General features: G+C 36.0%; 1 long non-coding RNA gene and 1 other non-coding gene across 3 annotated transcripts; one reads left to right on the top strand and one right to left on the bottom strand.

Annotated features, from left to right (window-relative positions):
• Nucleotides 1–11,591: 11,591 nt before the first annotated feature.
• On the bottom strand, nt 11,592–12,021 carry LOC112201916. Its single transcript, XR_002936952.2, has 2 exons — nt 11,896–12,021; nt 11,592–11,658 (listed from the first exon to the last, which is right to left on the bottom strand). It is a non-coding gene; the product is annotated as an uncharacterized LOC112201916 (transcript).
• A 6,212-nt stretch (nt 12,022–18,233) lies between these two features.
• LOC112166558 lies at nt 18,234–20,983 on the top strand. 2 transcript variants are annotated; one of them, XR_005800821.1, is made up of 4 exons: nt 18,234–18,404; nt 18,549–18,937; nt 20,220–20,279; nt 20,587–20,983. It is a non-coding gene; the product is annotated as an uncharacterized LOC112166558 (long non-coding RNA). The 2 variants fall into 2 exon arrangements; XR_002923320.2 differs by having other exon boundaries at nt 18,549–18,779.
• Nucleotides 20,984–21,391: the final 408 nt, after the last annotated feature.

Here is a 21,391-nt window from a genome sequence, read left to right on the forward strand (position 1 = left end):
CCGGCTAGCTGTCTTTACGCCAGTCACTAATATGGTGGGCGTTGGTACCCCTGGCGGTACAATGAGCGTGGCTCATTATAGCTAATTATGCTTGCAAATGCACATGTATGTACACTGTCATAGAGTTATTTGGAATAAACTGCGCCTCAATATCTCTTTCAGCAGCTAACAGTTGAGCCCTGAATTCCTTAAGAGAAATAGAACTATCTCTGGCTCGAATAACTGTTTTGATCATGGAGTATTCTTCAGGAAGACCATTGAGAGTAACCACAACTATATCTTCATCCACAATATGAACACCAACAGACCTCAACTGATCTCTAGCATGCTTGATTCTCAGGAGATACTTATCAATGGAATCAGTACCTTTCTTGATAGTCTGTAGATCAGTTTTAAGTTGAATGATATTAGCCCTTGAAACAGTAGAGAACCTCTCTTGTAAAGCAATCCAGGCTTCATGAGATGACTTGCTGCCAACAATGATCTCCATAATCTCATCATCAAGAGTGGCCATAAGCAAACCAAGAAGAGCCTTATCAATTTTTTTCCACTGTTTATAAGCTTGAGTAACCTCACTGGTTACAGAACCTTCCTCAGTCAAAACATATCGAGGTGGACAAGGATAGCTACCATCAAAGTAGCTGAATAGATCATTTCCTTCCAAAACAGACTGAAACTGAAAACTCCATTTAACAAAATTACTCTCGCTCAATTTCACAGTAATCATACTGAGAAGGGAGTTGATATCAGACTGAGTGATAGCCATTTGGTGTCTACAAGTTATGAAGATATTATCAAGTGGACATACACACAATGATTATGTTATCAGGAATTATGTTATCACACTTACTCTTCAATTATGAAACACTTATTATCAAATATCAACACTTATTATCAAATTGATATCATCAGATCATTTATCACACTTGCTTCTCCAATTATGAAACAATATTATCAAGATGGTATCAACATTCACACAACTATCTGATCAATTATCAGTTCATAGTAACACTAGTAAGTAAACCTCCATGTATCCCTATTTCACATAATCAACACTCATAGAGGCATAGACAGCTTCAAACATGATAGATAGCTTTCCATATCATCAAATCAAAGCACACAAGCATCACATGCTCTCAAATACTCTCAATCAAACAGATCCAACACTAGCACAAATGAAATTAGCTTTGCACAGTCACTGATCAAGTAAACAAGCACAGATCTAAACCATGACCAGCAAAATGTATATCCAGACTTCAAATTCACAAATCACTGTGAATAAACTAGGAAACAAGTAGAGACGAAACCTCGAAAACTTGATTTGCAGAGAAAAAAAACGTAACAACCTGAAGAGCTAGGGTTTCAGCTCACCGAAGCACAAAGAGCAAGAAACGATGCGGAAGCGAATTGTAAAGTACAGTTAGAGTAAGTAAGAGCAGCACAGGATCAAGAGTCGAAGCTCTGATACCATGATAACATGGTGTTCATAGCTAACCTGGAAAAGCTTGACTAAGCAACAATGGAGAAAGCGAGAGAATTTGAGAGAGAGCAACTGGAGCAATTTCTGAGTTTCTTTCAATTAATACAACACCACACAAATCATATCAGCACACCCTATTTATAGTTAGGACAAACCTAACACTTATTACACGTTGGAAATAAAGGAAAGGAAAATATCTAGACAACTAGTACATGGATGCCAGCTGGAAGCCAAATCATTGACCAACAAATACATTGCCATGCTACAACATCACGTAACAGTCAACATAGGTCAAGGCATGCATTCCACGTGATGAAGCAAAAGCTGAAGAAGCTGAGAGCTGAAGGAGCTGAGCTGAAGTACATGGTTAACAGTTGTTGTTGTTGTTTTTTATAAGACATCGCTCAATTTGATGGGGCGAATAACTTGATTGCAGTAATCAACATGACTTCATCGACTCAACCCAGTGAAACATTAGTGTCTTCTCCTTATTCAATTTCTTGCCTTTCTTCTCCAATGCAACTGTTGTTTGCTGCTAGAGTACTATATCTTCTTCTGAAAAACAGTGAAAAGGTGCTGCTGCTAATTTTCTTGATCATAATCACTTTCTACTTGTGATCCCTCCTTGCACTTAGAGCCGCAAATCGTAACCCTAACCTTGCTGAGGCTGTCTTTGATTCTTAGCTACTAGGGTTTCTCATCTTAATTTCTTTTTGTAGTTTTTGCTGATGACCTATGGTTTCTGATTGATTCCGAAACCTGGCTTCTACTTTTTTGCTTCTAATTAAATTTACTCCATTTTTGGTCTAGTGACATTAGCCTTTCCCTTTGTAAGTGGTGGGAGCTTAGAGAAAAATAATTGTTGTAATTTACAGTTATTAATGTCAAAAAAAAAAAATTACAAAATGAAATAATGAAATTGTTATGCGTATTCAACTATCTCTAGCCTAACTAAGGTTTAATCATACATTGCAGAGAAAATAATGCGAACCATATCTGTCATTCTTTTCATTAGTAACTTTGATACCTCAACTTAAAAAAATGTCAGATTGGTACCTGACGTTCACTCCTCGATCCAACATAAGTACCTGGATCCCATTTCGCTATTACGCCGTTAGTTCTATTTGAAATTTGGGAGGGTATTTCAGTCTATTCACACGGGCAACCTAAACTTATCCGTTCTGTTTCCCTCCAATTGGAATCACTTTCAACCTCTCTCTCCAAATCGCATCTGTACTTTCCCTCTCTGTTCTCTCATTCACTGCTAAGACAGAGATTCGCTTCAGACATCACTGAACAACAGAGGAAAAGAAGGTTGAGGAAGATTTGATTCGATTCCATGGACAAAACTTGGAGATATTTTCGTGTGTATGGGGAGCAACTCGTATATGAAGGTAAACTGAAATGGTCTCCCCCCCCCCCTCCCCGCCCCCAAAAAAAAGTTTTTCACTTTTACTCGATGACTTTACCCTGATTCTTTAAGCCTTTCTGTGGCTTTATATGGTTTATTCGTTGACAATGTGGTGGTGGGTTTGTGGCTTTATGCGGTTTTGTCTAGGGTTTGGGTGGTTTTTTTCCCCCAATTTTGTCTTATTGTGAAATTGTTTATTTCTCGGTCTATTTTATGTCGGAATTGAGGTGGTTGAGGAGGTTAAATGAATTAGGTTTAGGGCTTATGGCTGGGTTGGAGGGGAATTTAAAATCCCAACAGCGTTGGGGGTTTATGATAGTCAAAGAGGAAAGTTGGTATACCTAGGTTGGTGAAACCTTAAATTAGAGACTGACAAATTAGGGAGTAACTATGTGTAATGCATCTAAAATGAATACATTTACAATTAATTTTGCTCTCATTACTAAAACTATCTATGTAATGTGTAGTGCAGATCAAACTTTGTTCACACTAGGCCAAAAATTCAATCAGACAACACATATCAGACAATAGCAAACATTTTAACTGTCGTCTGAAATAATCAGACGATAGCAAGAAATATTCTATCGTCTTAAATTTTGAATCCAACGACAGTTATTGCATTGATGTTATACAATTGTAAATCAAACAATGGTTGTTTTTTCGATGTTGTTTAAATCAATCAATTCAGACAACAGTTATTACATTGAGGTTGTCTTAGGTTGATTAACACAATGGTTGAGAAAAGATGTTGTCTGATTGTTTTTAATCACACAACAGTTATTATTTCTCTATTGTGCAATTGCTATTTAAACAATGGTTGAAAAAGATGTTGTCTGATTGTTTTTGTTCACACAACAGTTTTTAAGTTGTCTGTTATGCCACTCTCTTTCGGACAATGTACATGAATTGATGATGTTGTCTGAGTTTTAGAGTTTAATATGTTGGTGCCCTTGAATTGGCTTTAACATTTGGCTAAATTTTCAATTTTCACTTCTCTCCATTCAACCAAATTTTACATTTCACCTGGAGTAGTATATAGAGGAAAGGGAACCCTAGAGCATTTTTTCCTCCTTCCTCTCTCAGGCCGCACACTCCTCTCTCTCTCTCTCTCTCTCTCTCTCTCTCTCTCTCTCTCTCTCTCTCCCCACTATGCCAAAAAACTTATCAGACGACAGACAGAAACTGTTGTCTGATTTGGAGTGCCACCGATGTAGAGCGAGCCGTTGTCTGTTAAAAATTCAGACAACGGTGGAACACAGTTGTCTAATAACCACACAGACAACGGAGCTCTAGTGTTTTCTGTGGTGTGAGAGTTAATTAGAAGACTTTATTTTTTCAAAGAACCATTGTCTGATGTATGAGAAATCTGTTGTATGATCATTTAAATATCCATTTACCTAATGAACAATAGTGATCAAATGGAAATAAAATTTGATGCAAACCATCAAATGAACTAGCAGTACTTTAACCCATACTTTAAACATCAAAATACATTGGATCCACCAAGATATATACATTCGTATTAGTCATTGTTCCATAAAGTCATGAATCAGTGACAATTTATTGTCTTACATTGCATTAGCAACGAAAACATAAGTGTGCTAGAAATGGATACAGTGATTATTGGACTATTTATGATTGCTTGCCCACTTCGCCCACTACTAATGCTTGCTCCTACTGCCCCTCTTTTCTTTCTTCTACTTCTGCCACCACTGATGTAATGTTAGTTAACTAGCCAAGGGAAGGAAACCTTTAAAAAATTGACTTGAGAGAATAAATTAACTTCTCTGCAATTGAATAATCTACAACCACAAAAAAAAACAATAACTTATTTCAAGAGGCAGCATGCAATATTCCCACATCAAAAGGCACACTACACATGAGTTGCTACACGCAAGAAGTTGCAGAAAAAGAAAAAAGAAAAAGACTTGCATCTACATCTCTTAATGCAAACCCCACTTTGGAAGGCAGGTGATCTTTCAAAACACAAACTGTGGGAGAATCAGTTCAGTAGCTTTAACATTTGAATATTCACATTGCTGCACAATATTCCTGAAACAATAATTTAAAGAGGCTAAGAGTACATGACTACAATATTTGCAAAATAGTATGAAAGAAATTACAAGCTAATAACCAATGTAGAATATATTAGACTTCAAACTCTGAATAGACATATCAAGAAGGACGCAAGTACGCAACCAAACTCAGGAAATTTAAAAAGAGAAGTGAATCTCACGTGAACTAGAAGAGGAATAAAAATTTCTGTAAAATTCAGTTAGAAACTTGATTACTAGAATAAGTTACATAAATTGGGTTACATATAGCATCCAAAGTTTCCCATATGCTAGTAATAAGTCAGTAAAAAGAGGGGTAAAAAGTTCGTCATGCTTAACCTGAAATGACAGAATGCAAAGTCTTAAATTTGTTTGGGTAAAAACTACTCATCACATGATGATAAACATCTATATTTCAAACATAACTTTATGTGTATTAATAGTAACCTCTGCAAATGTTCCACCAGCATGACTTCAAGAAGATCAACACATGCCATGTAGTCCTCAGTCAACAATTTTGAAGCATGTGGTGCAAGCCATACATGTTCTCTATCAGGCGCTATTAATAGAAAAAATTAAAAAATTAAAAATAAACACCAGAGCTTTGAATACCTACCAAGGATATTGGAAGAAGTGATAGCTCATTTTGAGATATCACATACCACATCTTTTCCTTCATCATGGTCTCCGTTAAGTATAAAAAGAGAGAAATGAGGAAGACATCAAGTTGAACATGTGCACTAGATGATGAGAACAGAATTCCAAAACTTTCTTAAAATTAAATGACTACTAAGGAGTCTAAACAAGATTGAGACTTGCTTTGGTGTCAACTGCTACATTTATGCCAACTAATAGCAAGGCATATATACCATCCAAATGCTAAACTCCTTTAGTAAAACCATTTTTGACAAGTTGAATGAGACTGGATTGGTGTGATGAACAATAATTTGGGTGCAATTCAATATATTAAGCACTCAAAGTAGATGCAGATCTCCATAACCATGAAGGACCTTGAAGTAGACAAGTCTTCTCGCCACTGTCACATGTCATACCACCATGTTTTAAGGTGGATGCCCTCTTAATGCAAGCTTTTGTTGAACATATAATGAGAAAGGAAATAGTTTGGGTTCAGTATGTTAAAGTCTGGTATTTATCCTCATTAATGAACATATTAACTATAAAAATAAGAGATTGGTTCTCCAAAGGATAACATGTGCAGCCCTACACATATCCTTTGCTGGAAGCTATTAAATTTGGAACACCATCTGTTTAGTACTCATAGCTTACAAATAAATAACATTTTACACAATTTTGTTTTTATTGAGCACCTAGGCCTCAGATTTAAAAACAAAATGATAAAAATTTAAAAGAAAAAAGAAACAACAATAAAAAGATAGTTGAAGTACCTGACGCTGCAACACCAACAGCAGAAGAAGTATTGGGCATTACCTTGATAAATCGGCTGTGACCGGCCCAATCCTGAGGAAGATGGAACAAATTGGTTAGCAAAATACAACAAGCCTGAAGGTCAAAGACTTGAATACATTTGTAAGAAAAATTGAGAGCTCAAAGTCATATGTGAAACTTAAAAAATAGAATTAAACACATGAACCACGAGACATAATGGAGATTGAAATGTAGAAGAGAGTAATAGGATGGTGAAAGTGAGAGAGACCTAGAGATCTTTCAGTTTGACTCCAGCTGCAATGGAAACAAGCAGCTTCTTTGTGGAAAGCAATGGCCTCGGTTGCAAGACTACATCTTTAACTGCATCAACCATTTTAATTAATTTTCACTAAACAAAAACAAAAACCCAGAATCAAGAAACGTTTGTTTACATACCAACTTGAGGAGTAATCAAAACTCAAATCCTAAGTACGACTTGCAATATCAGAAAAATAAAGTTTAGTTTAAACAAGTTAACAATCGACACCTACACCAAAAGAAAGAAAAACCAGATCTAGTGAGGTACTACCCAGAACCAAATACCCTGCCACACTCTTGCTAACCAGAAGAACATCGTGAGAGCGCAGTTCCATAATCATCAAGACCAACAACGGGGGAGAGTGATATGGCATCGAGTCACTTTGTGGAGAAGTCTCCATATGGGAATAGAAATTGAGAGAGAGAGAGAGAGGGGACAAAAGCTAGGGTTTATGGATGGTAAATTGAGGACTTTCCAAAAGTTCATGACTTTCAATCACAGAAGACCCACGAGGAAGGCCGAGAAGATGCAGGAAGACTCCCAGATCTGAAAAAACTCGTCACGAGTGAGGGAAGAGAGAAAGCGTATTTTTCTTTCTGTAGTGTAGAACGTGTGGTCTATCTGCTCCGTTTTCCTTTTAAGTGTGAGCTTTTTTTTTATTTTTTTTTATAACTTTTTCACACAACACATTTATGAAGTTAAGTTGTCTGATTATGTACATCTTAAATTTGAGTTAAGGGAGAAAGGAGGGAAAGTTCCCGCCTATGTGTAATCAAAGTAGCAGTTTTGACGTTAGGGACATACATTTCTCATTCAGACAACACAAATAAGCCATTCCGTTTTAGGAGTTTAAATCGTGTACCAGCATTTCACTCAAATATTGGCCTTTTTGGGGCTACTCACTCACATTTTGGGGTACATATATGTGATTTTCTTCCAAACTTGCACAACGGAAACAAAAAAATGCGTTGTATGTTATTTTGCAACTTACTCTCATACAACATATACAACAATACTGTTGTGCAAGGTGAGTCAAAATTTCGACCCAAATTTGAGCAAGGTGAGGGGGGAATTTTTTTTACATTCAGACAACAGACAAATCCTTAAAACTGTTATACAATAATCTTGAACCCAAAAAAATTGATGTACGATCTCCTTATACAACGCCAATCTCATTAAACTTGTTGTGTGAAGCAGTTTCAGTGATCACACAATGGAAATTTTTTTTTCGTTGTCTAAAAAATGTAGTGTGATGCAGTTTTTGGCATAGTGCTCTCTCTCTCTCTCTCTCTCTCTCTCTCTCTCTCTCTCACACACACACACACACACACACACACCGCTGGAGAACAAAACCTCGCTCTCAATTGAGATCATCGGACCACCACACGCGACCCTAAAGCTACGACGTCGCTGTTCCTTAACCTTCTTCGATCGCTGGCCATCTTTTAAACACACTGCCACCACCAACGTGCTCAGACCAATTCGAGCTTCAAAACCCAGGATTTCGTCAACCACCGAGGCCAAATAACCACCGGACGACCCGGTTGCGGGAGCTCTTAGCTCTTCTCCATGAGGTAATTTTTCTCTCTTTTCTTTATTAGATTTCAATTTCGATGCATTTTGTTTGTTTTGTTTATAATAACTTAACTGACCGGAGGTGGAGGTGGGTATAAACACAGATATTTGTTTCATTTTGAGAATGCATGCTCTTGGAGGTGGAGGCCATGGCGGGTTCTGGGGTTGGGACTCTCTACCAAAGAAAACCCACAACAAAGAAAGTGATTTCATAGTTCTGGGTTTTTGGTTCTTTGGTAGTTTTCCATTATGGATTTTGATTCGGAAGTTGGTTGTTGTGAGCTTCCAGGTGATCTTGAACTCCGTTTAGTACTTGAACTTGCCACTGATTCTGAGTTATATAAGTTGTTTTCAGTTCTTATGAGATTGGGTTACTGGGTTTTTGCAGGTGAAGTATTCGCAAGAGCTGGACAACTATACCAAGTGTAAGTAATTTGTAGTTTAACCAATGTGTTTTGTTTTGTAGGCTTATTAGTATGAGTTTGAGTTTTTTGGGTGTTCATGAAAATATAATGGTTTTATTGTTTTGCAATGATGAATCAGTCTGCAAAGCCAGAGGCAGCGATCTCCGGGTTCATTTTAAGGTACCCAGAAATTGATATAGTAAATAAGTTGACTTGTATTTAGTGTTTATTGTTATGGTGATGGAATTGGGCTTTTTAGTTGTGACTTGCTTGCACTTTGATGCCATTGTCTAGATTGTTATGTTGGTGGTGCTTTTAGTTCTAGTTTTCGTATTGTTCTTGTCGTGAATAGTCATGAGCATTAGGAAGTTCTTAGGCTGCAATTTTGTTAAATGATTTTAAATGATGAATACTATTTCACTACACGTTTGGATAGTCTTTGATATGACTAGATGCAATACATTTGGAATGGATTACAAATAACAATGTACAATTTTGTTTTCTTCTTCCTCTGACTCATATCTAATACATATGATTTGTTTACGACACTTGAGTCACCAAATGTACGTATACAACACTTCATGTCCTACTCTTAAGCCTCATTTTAATATTTGCATATGTAAATCATTTGGTGAGAAAAATTGTGGAACACCTCGGGTGACTCTAGCATTGCTGATATTGTTTATTTATAGTGTTGGACAAAACTAACACTACTACAATAAGTTAATCAGACGACAAAGATTTGGAGTTGTGTGATGACCAGCCTCACTGTCGTCTAAACCAGTGTTGTGTGATTGAAAAATCACCACCGTTGTGCAATATTCATTTCCTCAACAGATAATTATTTCCGTTGTGCGAATTCTGCACATGCATGTGCCTGGCATGGCATGCGCGGGGATGCCTCGGCATTGACATGGCCATTCAGACAACAAAAAATGAAATTTAGCTGTTGTCTGAGATTCATAACACATAACAGCTATATTGTTTATTTGTTGTCTGAGATTCATAATACACAACAGATATAATTTGTTCTTTGTTGTCTGAGATAAGTAACAGACAACTACAATGAAATGACATCTCTTGTCTGTTGATTGATTCAGACAGCAGGGATAATTTTATTTCTGTTGTGTGTTATGAATCTCACACAACAAAATTTTGTTATTTTCTGTTGTTGGTTGTTAGTTCACACAACAACTATATTGTCTTAACTGTGGTGTGAATATTGTAATTGATTTGGCTAACATCTAGTAATTGTTGTACGAGAAGTCTTAATTTTGAATCCTTTTACAGTCAGACAACATATTATTCTGCATTGTGTTGTATAACTGAACCTTGGACAACAACAAGAATATTCACAGAAATAATGCTCGATATATTACCATATAAACAGTACTATAATCCATATAATTCAAGTACCATTATTCAAACATCTATACATTCAAGTAACTAGATAATGTACCAAACAAGAGCATTCCTAGCTATACATGAATCAAAAACATTCGTATTCTCAATGGCTCTTATCCTTCAGCTGCCTTTGGCTTCATTAAAACCTGGAAGGACCTGCTCCAATTGCTTTATACTTTTTGCAGATTTAAGATCATCAGGAAGGAGATCAACTTCCTTCACTGCACACAAAGCCCCAGTTTCTTTGCAATATATTTAGAAGAAGTAATCAGCAGAAGAACAGCAGACCTCAATCTGTGAATAGAAATAAGCTCAGCAAATATATAGCTCGATGATCTCCTGAGCTGCCATCATATTCTCTTCTCTAATAATATGCTCTACCTGAAATGTTGCACACTGAAACTTCATGTTCTATGCATCAGATACACTGATATCTATCTTTGGCCGGTAAAATGCACCATCCCCTTCATTTATTTGTATCATGACTGAAAATGTAAAACTCCGCACACAAACAATCATTCAGAGGCACCTATAAAATAAATAGATAAATAAATTACACTAATAACCAACATTTACATATAGAAACTACAATTACAGTTTCCCCTACATTTGGAGCAATTCCAGTCCCCCTACATTTGAATTTCCCAAGTTGCAATTACACACAAACTATATATTCGGTATAATACAAAAATTAACTAAAAAATTATTCAAAACAAAAAACAAAGTATATGAGATGCAATACCTTGGCAGATCTATCTCATTTCTATGAGAAACATTTCCAATTGAAAGTCCAGCAAACTGTAAACAATACTAATAACTTGAGTAGAGACCAACTGGTACAAACCATTTTGGTTTCATCTCGATATTGGGCTCAAATAGAAAGGCTTTTCTCACCTGTGGTATTCAGCATAGTCAAAGTCATAGCCAATCGGCAGCTCAAATAACCTGAACATAGAATTCACATCTGCCAAAAGGAAAAAAAAAAGATAAACATCAATAACCATACAACTTCAAATTCAGCCCCGGATTCAACTTCTTTAGGCATCATCAAGAAACTTGAAAATATAAGATCCCTGACTTGTTTCCTCACCTTGAATGCTTGGGTGACAACTGGAAAACTGCATAATCAAGAGGCATATCAGATTTCATTTTCTCCTCCACTCTAGTTCCTTTACTCCACAAGCCTCTTCATAAAAAGATGTAATCTTTAGCCCCAAATGCCACAGACCCTCAGCATTCTGATTAATTCATCTGGAACTTTTACTTTATATATATACAGTTTTTGAATATATATGTTGTTCCACTCAACTGGTGTTACTACACAAAATTACCAATGAAGCCGCAGGCACAATACCCTAGGAATTGAATGATATAAAGAAAGGAGAGCGAAACAAATTAAAAAATTAAACTGAATGCAAAACTTGAGTGCACACATCAAACCATGAATCACAAAATAAGATTACACAATCATCCCAATCTATAGCAAACCTGCAATCTATTTTCCAGGCCATGTCTCCCCAGATCAATAACTAGAGCAACATGGTTGTTGTATGTGTTCAAGAAAGAATGTCTATCAAGGTTACTTTTTGACACCTGGAACCCTTCACTTATGCAGCTATTGGATCCTGCATCAAAGGAGGAGAATGGCATTCATCCACAAGAAAAAATAACAAAATATAAATCCGCTTGACTACTGAATTAGATGAATGAAGAGTTCTTTTTTTTGCATAAAACAAGCAATTAACAAATTCAATTGCTTAAAAAATAGCTCTCTGAAATTTGTAGCACAGTTGATTATTAGAGGGTGGATACACACATGTAACTTTGTTTTGCATAAATAATACAGAGTGAAGCAAGCCTACCTTTGCAGTCAAGTTTGACACAGCCATATGGAACTTTTCTCTGGTTTTCGTACCTGCAGCCTGCCCTGCCTTTGCCACCTTGCTAAAAGCACCATTGAACCAAGTTGCTCTCGCAGTCACATACCTATCAGCACCAAATGAGAATTGTTAGCTAAAATTTGTTTCTTACATTCATCTAAATTAAGCTGGAGTAAAACAACTCTTGAGAGGTCATCAACTCTGCCTTTGTTTAACCACAAAATTCTTTATCATATCTTTTTATATCTACATTACTTTTTCTAGAGTAGATAACCATATGAGCAGGTCACTACCTAGAAACACCAAACAGGTACAGGCATTTTGATTTTAGGGTAGATAGAATGTTATAATCGTCTTATACTACTATACATGTAACTTAAGTAGAAAAGAAATTCAAGTTGAAGAATCTACGAAAAGAAACATCAAAGAACTACAATGGTACAGCCTTGTGAGAGTGTAACGATGCTTGGGGTAAAGATCCTGCTATATGCATGTCCAAGATGTTTACGCTAAAAGCGAACTTTTTTTTTTAACTTTTTTTTTTTTCTGGGAGATTGATGTCTGAAGAATGTGGTATGGCTTCCTACTAAATAAACTACCAAGTGGCCTAGAAACATCAGTATAAAATATCTCCAATGGATGCCCATAAAAATAGTCTACAAATAGATTCTTATCCTGATTTACAAACAATTATGCACTATCAGCATTGTTTTTATGCAAGGTATGCAATAATTTACATGCTAATGAGCAGAAAACCCAAACCAAAATTGGAGGATCATATTTTCTTGGGCTCATATCACATACCTGCTTGTTTTGACAGCTGATCCAGTATCATTTAATTTTCTCTCTGCTGCAAATATTGCTGCCATTGTTTTATCTGCAATTATTTATCCATACATCCCATTTATCTGCTGATATATTAACAAATGGATTTCATGCATATAAATAATTCACAGTCCCCCAAAGAGAAGGTTGAGAACTATCAGACATACAAAGATAGCTTAATATTCTTCATAACAAGATGCATGTTCGATATAATTTGTAAATCACAATGCTTCATGGCAAACACCACTTGTAAAAAACATAATATAACAATCATATAGATTCCTTTTTTTTTTTTTTTTTTTTTTTTTTTTTTTCTGTATATCATCAACAGTGTGTTACCTTCATCTGCCACAGCTTCCACATGATTTTCAGATTTTCATTATCAATCACACTAAATGAGATGTTTCCCAGCCACAAGACTGCAGCAAGCATTGCAAAGACACTTTGTTGGTCTTCCTTGTTAATATGGACAACATCTAGAGCTTCCTGAAAATAGTGAGTTCTCATGCATGTAAATACACATTCCTAATCATATATCTTTATGAATGCACAGGAAGAGATGATCTGTTGAATTCAAAATGCAAACCTACCTTGACCACACGAAATTCTTCAGCATCATCAACTCCAGTAATGGAATAACAATTGCTTTACTGCAGATATTTGTACTCATCTGCACTCTTCAAGTTCAGCATCTCTGTCACATGCAATCAAGGGAACAAAAAATGAAAATGGTATTGGAAAAGAACATAATTTGGCAATAAAAATAGTTGAACTTTTAAATCCAGCCAATACACAAAACATACTGTGCATTAGCTATAAATACACACATTACGTTATAAGCATGCATCTACAAGTTGTGCAGGTGTGCTAGGTGTTTGTGACTGTCGTAAGTATTTAGCTGAACCTATAATAGAAGACACAATAAATTGGTTTGAGGGCAACATGAATTATAACAATCAAAATATAAGGTATTGGACAATATACTTAACTAAAATAGTAAGCTTAAACTTTTTCCTGTAAACCCAGAGAAACAAAACCACAATTTCAATTTGTACTTCAAATTACACAGAGAAACAAGAAAATCGAAGAACAATACATAAAGACTCAACCTTTAGCACTATACCACTAAACCCAAATTCATTTAAACAAAGATAAAGTTTTTTCTGTAAACAAACCTTTTGTCAGAGTGAGAGAGATCCAAATCCCAAATCCGCTACGAGAGAGTGTGAGAGAGGACTAACAGAGGATAACAGTAAGCTTAAACTTTTTCCTGTAAACCCAGAAAGAAGAACAAACCCAAGAAAGTTCTTGCAAAAAAAAAAAGAAGCCCAAATTTCACCAGAGAAGTAAAGTGGACATGGAATCAGCTCTTGATAATGTCGACCGGTGAAGTAACAGTCCGGGAAAGAGGGACAATGGTGGTTGATGGTCAAGACAGACCAAGATCTATGCAAATCCACTAAAATTATCCAAAGAAGAAGAAGAAATCCAGAAAGAAGAACAAACCCAAGAAGAAGAACAAACCTTTTTGGGGAAAGAAATTCCAAAGTATCAATGACCTTAGTCTACCATCAGAATGGAACCCTGAAACAAACCTTCAATCCATTGTAATCACTGACTCTTTCATTCGGAAAACAATAGAAAACTGAAACAAGGCGAAAGCGCATGAAACAAACCTGAAGAACTTCGTTTCGAAGCCCTAGTTTTCCAAATCTAGATCCAAATCGTAATAGGGATGGTAGTAGAGAAGTGGGTTTGATTTCTAGGGTTTGATTCATCCTTTGGTTGCTGGCTGTTTTGGATTTGGTTTCAAGTAAGAGTGGGTTACTGTTTTGAAAGGATTGAGTAAGAGTGATTGTCGGGTTTGGTGGGAGTAATTGGGGGAGAGTAAAAGAGTAAGAGTGGTTGTCAGGCTTCAATTAAGTTGTTTAGTGGGAAACTTCAATTTGTCTCAAGTTTCTCCAACAACAGATAAATAAAAGACCGTTGTATGAGTGTCTTATGACAAGACAGGTTGGGAGGGAAAATTTGCCGCCTATGCCTACATAGGTTTCATCAAATTGAAACTTTGCCGCGCTATGCAACTTGCAGAGTTGCTTCCATGCTCAGACAACAGAACTATGACAATTTGTTGTACAAATTTGTGCGTCTTACACTAGGTGTACCTAGAGGATTTCTCAAAGTTCATACAACATTTCTTATACAAAAGAAATAAAAAAAACTGTTGTGTGGGTAGTTCAAATTGAGCTCCTTATGGGAAGGAATTATGTGCTCATTTCCCTCCATCTAGGCCTCACATTCACACAATGGAAACTTCTTAACTAAGTTGTGCAATATCTTCTTAAAAAAAAAGTTTTCAATTTGCTTACATTCACACAACAGAAACATATTTTTACCGTTGTGTGATAGAGTTCGTGTTAACACACCACAACAAATTTTAGTTCTATTGTGTGATGAGTGTTGTGTGTTTCGATTTTTGTAGTAGTGTAATATATGTAAATTGTGATGGGATATTCATAAGTAGACAAATAACATGCATAATTTCTTTTGTAGGGTATTCTTTATGTTTATTTTTTGTATGATCTTTTTGGAAGTAGGTGGGGACTAATGCTCGAATTGTGGAAGGAGATCCAGGTAAGGTAACTTGCAAGGTATAATCTTTACTCTGTGACTCACTCCTTTGTTATTTTTTTCTATCAATTTGTCTCTCATCCATATAATTGTTCCTGGAAAAGGTACTATTTCCTTTTTATAATTGGAACCCTAAACTTCACTGGATTCTTAAAATATAAACTAAAACATATCTATCTTGAATTGGCAGAAGCTGGAGAACAGTCATTGATCTAGCTAGTGGAACTCACGGTATGTTTAGAACTGTTGTTCAGTATTTAACTATTCTCTGTCTTGGCTTTGTGCTGCATTTTGGGCTCTGGAGCTTTAAAAGTTCTCCCACATTTTAGCTTTCCAACTGCTATTGGATTTGAAACTTGAAAGCCTTGATACAAGTTCTAAATCTCTAATGTATTACCTATTGAGACATGATTAGGGTATTATTCATTTTACGATTGATATACCAGTTAAAGCCTAGGGGGATAATTTTGGCTTTGTGGTAGTGGTTATTATTCATTGCTATGACTGAAAATTGACTGAGACTTCTTACTTTATTTTTGAATAGTTATAGTACACTACACCAAAAACTGCATCACACAACAGTGATCACACAACGGAGAACAAATCCTCTGTTGTCTGTTGATGACAATTGAATCATACAACATATTTAATAAATCTTCATTGTATAAAGATGCTCAAATTCTAAAACTTCTAGTCAGGAGGTGATGGCACAACAGAAAGAAAGCTTATCTGTTGTCTGAATGAAAAAAAAAAGACCAGCATATTTCCCTCCTACAATTGAGTCAAATTTGGCTCCAAATTGTACCCTAGATGCCATTAAATTGGACAACAGTTTAGTTACTTCCGTTGTAGGAGTATATCTGCAAATCATCATACAATGGTTTTTAATATTCTGTTGTGCAAGTGAGTACCAAAATTTGGAAATGGCTCCAAAATGACATTCATTCCCCCCAAAATGAGAAAATTCGGCTGCAATTGTTTGTTATGCTTGCAAGTTCCAACAACAGAATGAACTATTTTTGTTGTGTGAATGAGAAATGACTAGCCTAAGCGCGCAACCTAACATTTTGATTGCAGAGGCGGGAAATTTCCATCTTTCATTCCCTCAGCTATGTAACAAATCAGACAACGTAAATGTATCTATACGTTGTCTGTCTGACTTAAAAAAAAAAAATAATAATAATGCTTATTGCCTTAGGCAACTCGAGGGCACACTTAATGCCTTGGCCATTTTTCATGTCTGAGAAAGAAACCCTGAGCTTTTCTTCACTTCGAGCAAAATCTGGAGCTTTTCTTCATCATCTTCTCAAAACACTTAGCCATCACAAATCACCATCTTTCAAAGTCTGGATTTAGATTCTATTCGATTTGGGTTCTACTCGATTAGGTTTCGAGTTGGGTTCAATTTGGGGATTTTTCATTCTGCTGAAATGGGGGATTTGGGTTCTGACCAATCAGTTGGGTTCTACTCGATTAGGGTATTTCTTCTGCCCTAGAGAGAAGATAAATCTCATTCTTTGCAAGCTCCAGACTGGTTATTTCTTCTCTTCTTCTCTTATTCTCTTCTCTCCCAGAAGCCTTAACTCCTCTTCAAGGCTTCAACATCGTGCCTTGGCTCCGACACCTTCTTCCACCAAATCCAATCACAGCCACCAAACTCTAATCAAAACCCCATAATCCTGTCGTCTTCTCTAGTTCTTGAAAGTCTACCCGTCTCTGGCCAAACCCCAACTCAACCCTAAAAAGAATCTCCATCGAAGCACCCGGTCGAAGTCTTCGCTCGAATCCGAGACAATCCCTGAGCCAAAGACACGCAACACCTGCGAAATCAGTCAAGTTCCGAACTTGGTCTCATATTTTGGTTCGTTTCCTTAAGGTTTAGATACCCTCTTCTTCTTCTTCTTGCTTTGCATTGGTTTCAAGTAAGATTAGGTAGTCTCAGTTCTGTAGTTGAGCTATTTGCTTAGAGAGAAGATGGGAGTCAAGGACAAGAAGAAGAACAAGGAGCTTGCCCAGAGAAATTTGGAGCCTGTTGAAAAGGGTTCGTCGCTTTAATCTCTTGCACTTTGATTCAAGTTTTGTTTTTGATTCATTTTGCTGTTTGAATTGACTTGAATGCTTCTGGGATTATGTGGAATGAAGTTAGTAGAGAAAGGGTTTTGGATTTTAGAACAAAAACCAATACATGAATGTGTGTAATTGATGTCCATTATGTAGTAGACAGAAGACATTTGGATAATTCAGCCTGGAAAGTTGAAGTTCTGCTCTGTAGGTTTATGATGAGAAGAGAATAAAGTATAAACAAGTTGATATTGTGTTGAATTGTTTCCAGATAAAAGTTTAGGACCTTCAGAGATGAGAAAGAGAAAAAGAGAGAAGAAAACAATGGTGATTCGAGAAAAGTTGTTCAGATCTCTATTGAAGGTAAAGTGGAGTTCAAGCTTTGTTAAATGTTAACTTGTTAATTACTTGGTCAGAATTTTGCATTCGAAATGAACTCAATGCGGTTTGCTCTTGTCATTTCACTAGATAACTCGACCAAAGCGGCCAATGACAAGAAAAAGACAAAGAAACTGAGGAAAGGAAAAGGAAAGAAGGTGAAGAACAATCAGGATTTAGATGATCCCTCTAATACCGATGGTTTTGATGAATTAAATGGTAAGCTTCTTTAGCTGTTCTTGTAGCATAGTATACTCGCATATAAACCTCATTTATTGTGCAATCTGTTCATGGTGTCCCCTGGTGAACAAAATTTGGTAGTGAATAATGAACATTTTCAAATTTCCTATGCCATTGCCTGTATCTGCTATATTTGGCTATATATGCAATTTGAGGTTTTGTACTTTTTTTTCTTGTCTCAAGTTATAAAAATAAGGCATGAATGCCATGGGGGTGTCAACAATAAAATCGTTTTCTGCTTTCAACTCAAAACACAATTTTATTTTTATTAGACGATGAAGCTGCAGATGATTAGAGCCAATTCAAAATTCAGGGAGAGACTGGAAGTGCTGAAATGGTGTTCATTGAAGATGATTGTAAGAATACTGAACTCAGAAACTATGAAAGAATGTCGCTTTGATTTCTTATCCCTGCAAATCAGCAAGTGGTCACTGAATGGGATGTTAAAAGTAGTTGTACTTAACCTGAGTGTTCCTTTATGTTTTTCCTTTTTTGTGTAGGTAAGTCAAAGAAAGCTAGGAAAAAGAAAAAGAAGAATCACGATTCCTTCGAAGGTGGGAAGTTACTGGAAAAGAGAGTGGAAGCTGTTCGAGATGAACCTTGTCATCTCTCTTCAGTGGATGTGGACTGCTAAAGAGAAATAAAAAGTATAATTCTTGAATTGAAACATCGTTATATAGTGATGTTCTATCTGCATAAATATTGAATGAAGAGCAATGCAAATTGAAATCGTAAGTTATTTCTTTTTCTAGAATTCTAGTTGTTGAATGTTGAATTGTTGATGTCTTGATGATATATATTGTGCTATTGCCGATTTACCGATTATGTTTACAATGAGATTGGCTGTTAATCTAAAAGTTGAAAGCTTGAGAGTTGAATGCTTTCCTGGGTAAGTTAATCTGCCTTAATTTGCTGGCTTCGTGATTGTACCAGTGGGCTATTCTATGATTTTCGAAAAACCTATACTCCTTGTTTTACTCTCAGTTTTTGACAGCTTAAAGTAGACTCTTCAATGATCATTTTGAGCTTGGTTTCACAAAAAACGGAGTTAAAATGAGATACTTGTGCTTTTTTGAATTTACTGCACTGTTTCAGGATTTCTGCAGAATCCAGCTTTTCTGTAATTTCATATTCTTGTTTGACCCTCCATTTGAACTTCGATTAGCATGAAACTTTGCAAAATAGTAGCTTTGCATGTCTACTTCAAATCTGGAAAGTTTTGCTTGAAATCACTGAAAGACAAATTGTTGGTGAAATTTTCTTGCTTGTTACCAGTTTTCTGAAAATTTTCTCAAACTTGCAGCTTATTGTTGCAAACAATTGATTTGAGAACCTTTCCACTTATTTTTATGTCCTCGATCTTTAGTGAGTCGGATTAGACATGCAAAGCATGCCTTGAAACTTAACTTCAGTTCGAAAGGCTTAGAACACTTATTGTTTGTTCTGTTGTCTTTCTACCATGTTTTGAACTTCCAAGAACAATAGAGTAGAATTCTTTCACAATCTTGAAATCATCTTTGCATCGTGTTCGAGTAATCTGTAAAGAAATTTTTTACTTATTGATTGCAGCATACTTTCCTATGTTTTCTTTTTCTTTTTTACTGTGGAGCTGAAAAAGTTATCATCATATGATGCTCCACTTATACTTAGTCTTTCTTGAAAGCTTTATTAAGGAATTTTCTGCTTGTTAGTGCATCATACGCAAACTTTAGGTCCAGGGTTCATTGACTTGGGCATGTAGGTAGTACTTATTATTGGGCCAAGTTGCCTCTGGGTGTTAAGGAATGATATTTATGTAGTTTTTCTATCTCTTGTTATTTATTTCTTTTATTAATCAAGTTTTAATTAGTATACATATAATTGTTCCTGGGGAATTCTCTAGCAACTACAAAGTACAGCGTCTTTACGTTTTTGCCGAAAGGAATTTTTGAACAGGTAACTTGTCAATGAATATGATTATGTTGGAACTAATTATACGCTAGACCAGATATTAGAAGTGTTTATAGAAGACAACCTCTATCGTTGGTGATGAAGCTCTGTATCTCCTATAATTTTAGTAGTTTCTTTAAGATCAAATTGATTTTAGGAACAATGTTTTTGTTCTTATTTAGTTGCTGAGAAATTGTGGGGGAAAGTGCATTATGAAGGTCTTGAAATTATTTACTTGGTAGGTTGGAGTGGTGTCGAAGAGTGAGGCTATTCGAATGGTCGATGAGGCAGACCTTGATTTGGTACGTACTAACTCATTTTATTTTATTATGAACGCTGTTATCTACTGCATATAGATTTTGCATGCATTTAAATCATGCTGGCTGCCATAGGTCTTGGTTTAGTTTGTTCTGTTGGTAGAAATTGGTAAAAGAACCAGAAATTGGTAAGAGAACCAGAAATGCTAGTCTTCTTTTGAATCACTCTCAGTGATTGACATCGAATCACCAGTCTGATACAATCACCAGTCTAACTTATCTATCGACATCGAATTATTATGACATGTATTGGTAATTTAGTATTTGATAAGTGATGGGAAACCTTGTGCAGGATTTTGAATGGTGAAGATGTAGATATAGAGGAAACGGTTCTTCGTACTCCAATATCCAAATCCTAGAAGAACCATTCAGATTTGTTCTACTCAACACCACAAACAAATAGGAACATTCCTTCTGGTGCTGCAATATGTGCTAACTTGTGAAGCTTCACAACAAGCTTGGAGGTGATGCAAATAAGAATATATTGCACAAGATGCTTGGTAAAGTGACACATGAAGGTTTTGTTGAAGTGAAAAGATATTATATCAGCTTTTGATTCATGTGTAGCTAGTTAGGAATGCTTTTCTTCTTTTATTGTTGGCTTGAAATTTGGACAATTTTGTTTGGGAAATACTGCATTTTGCAGTTTTATGTACAGAATGTTGGATTATGATGGATTGCTTGAAAGATATAGTCACTGTTTATTAGGTAAAATGGACCAAATTAATGCACAAATCAATTCATAGAATGGATGTTTGCAGCAATCATACAACAGATTTTCAAAAATGTCAACCAACGTTGTCTGAACCAAAAATTCTGGGTATTCACACAACGCATTGATAGGTATCACACAATGGATTTCAATAAGTAACGTCGTCTAACTTAACTCATTCATAGATATCACACAATGGATTTCAATAAGTAACGTCGTCTGGTATTAAGCTCATACAATAGAAAATACTAGAACACAGTTGTCTTACTTTTAATCACACAACAGCTAAACTACAAAACCGTTGTATGAAAATTCAACCCACAACGGCATAAAAGCAAATTCTGTTGTGTGAACTGCTGCGCATGGGTGCGTCCGGCATCTGTCG

The sequence above is a fragment of the Rosa chinensis genome, chromosome 5 (genome assembly GCF_002994745.2).
Source record: "Rosa chinensis cultivar Old Blush chromosome 5, RchiOBHm-V2, whole genome shotgun sequence".
Classification (NCBI taxonomy): domain Eukaryota; kingdom Viridiplantae; phylum Streptophyta; class Magnoliopsida; order Rosales; family Rosaceae; genus Rosa; species Rosa chinensis.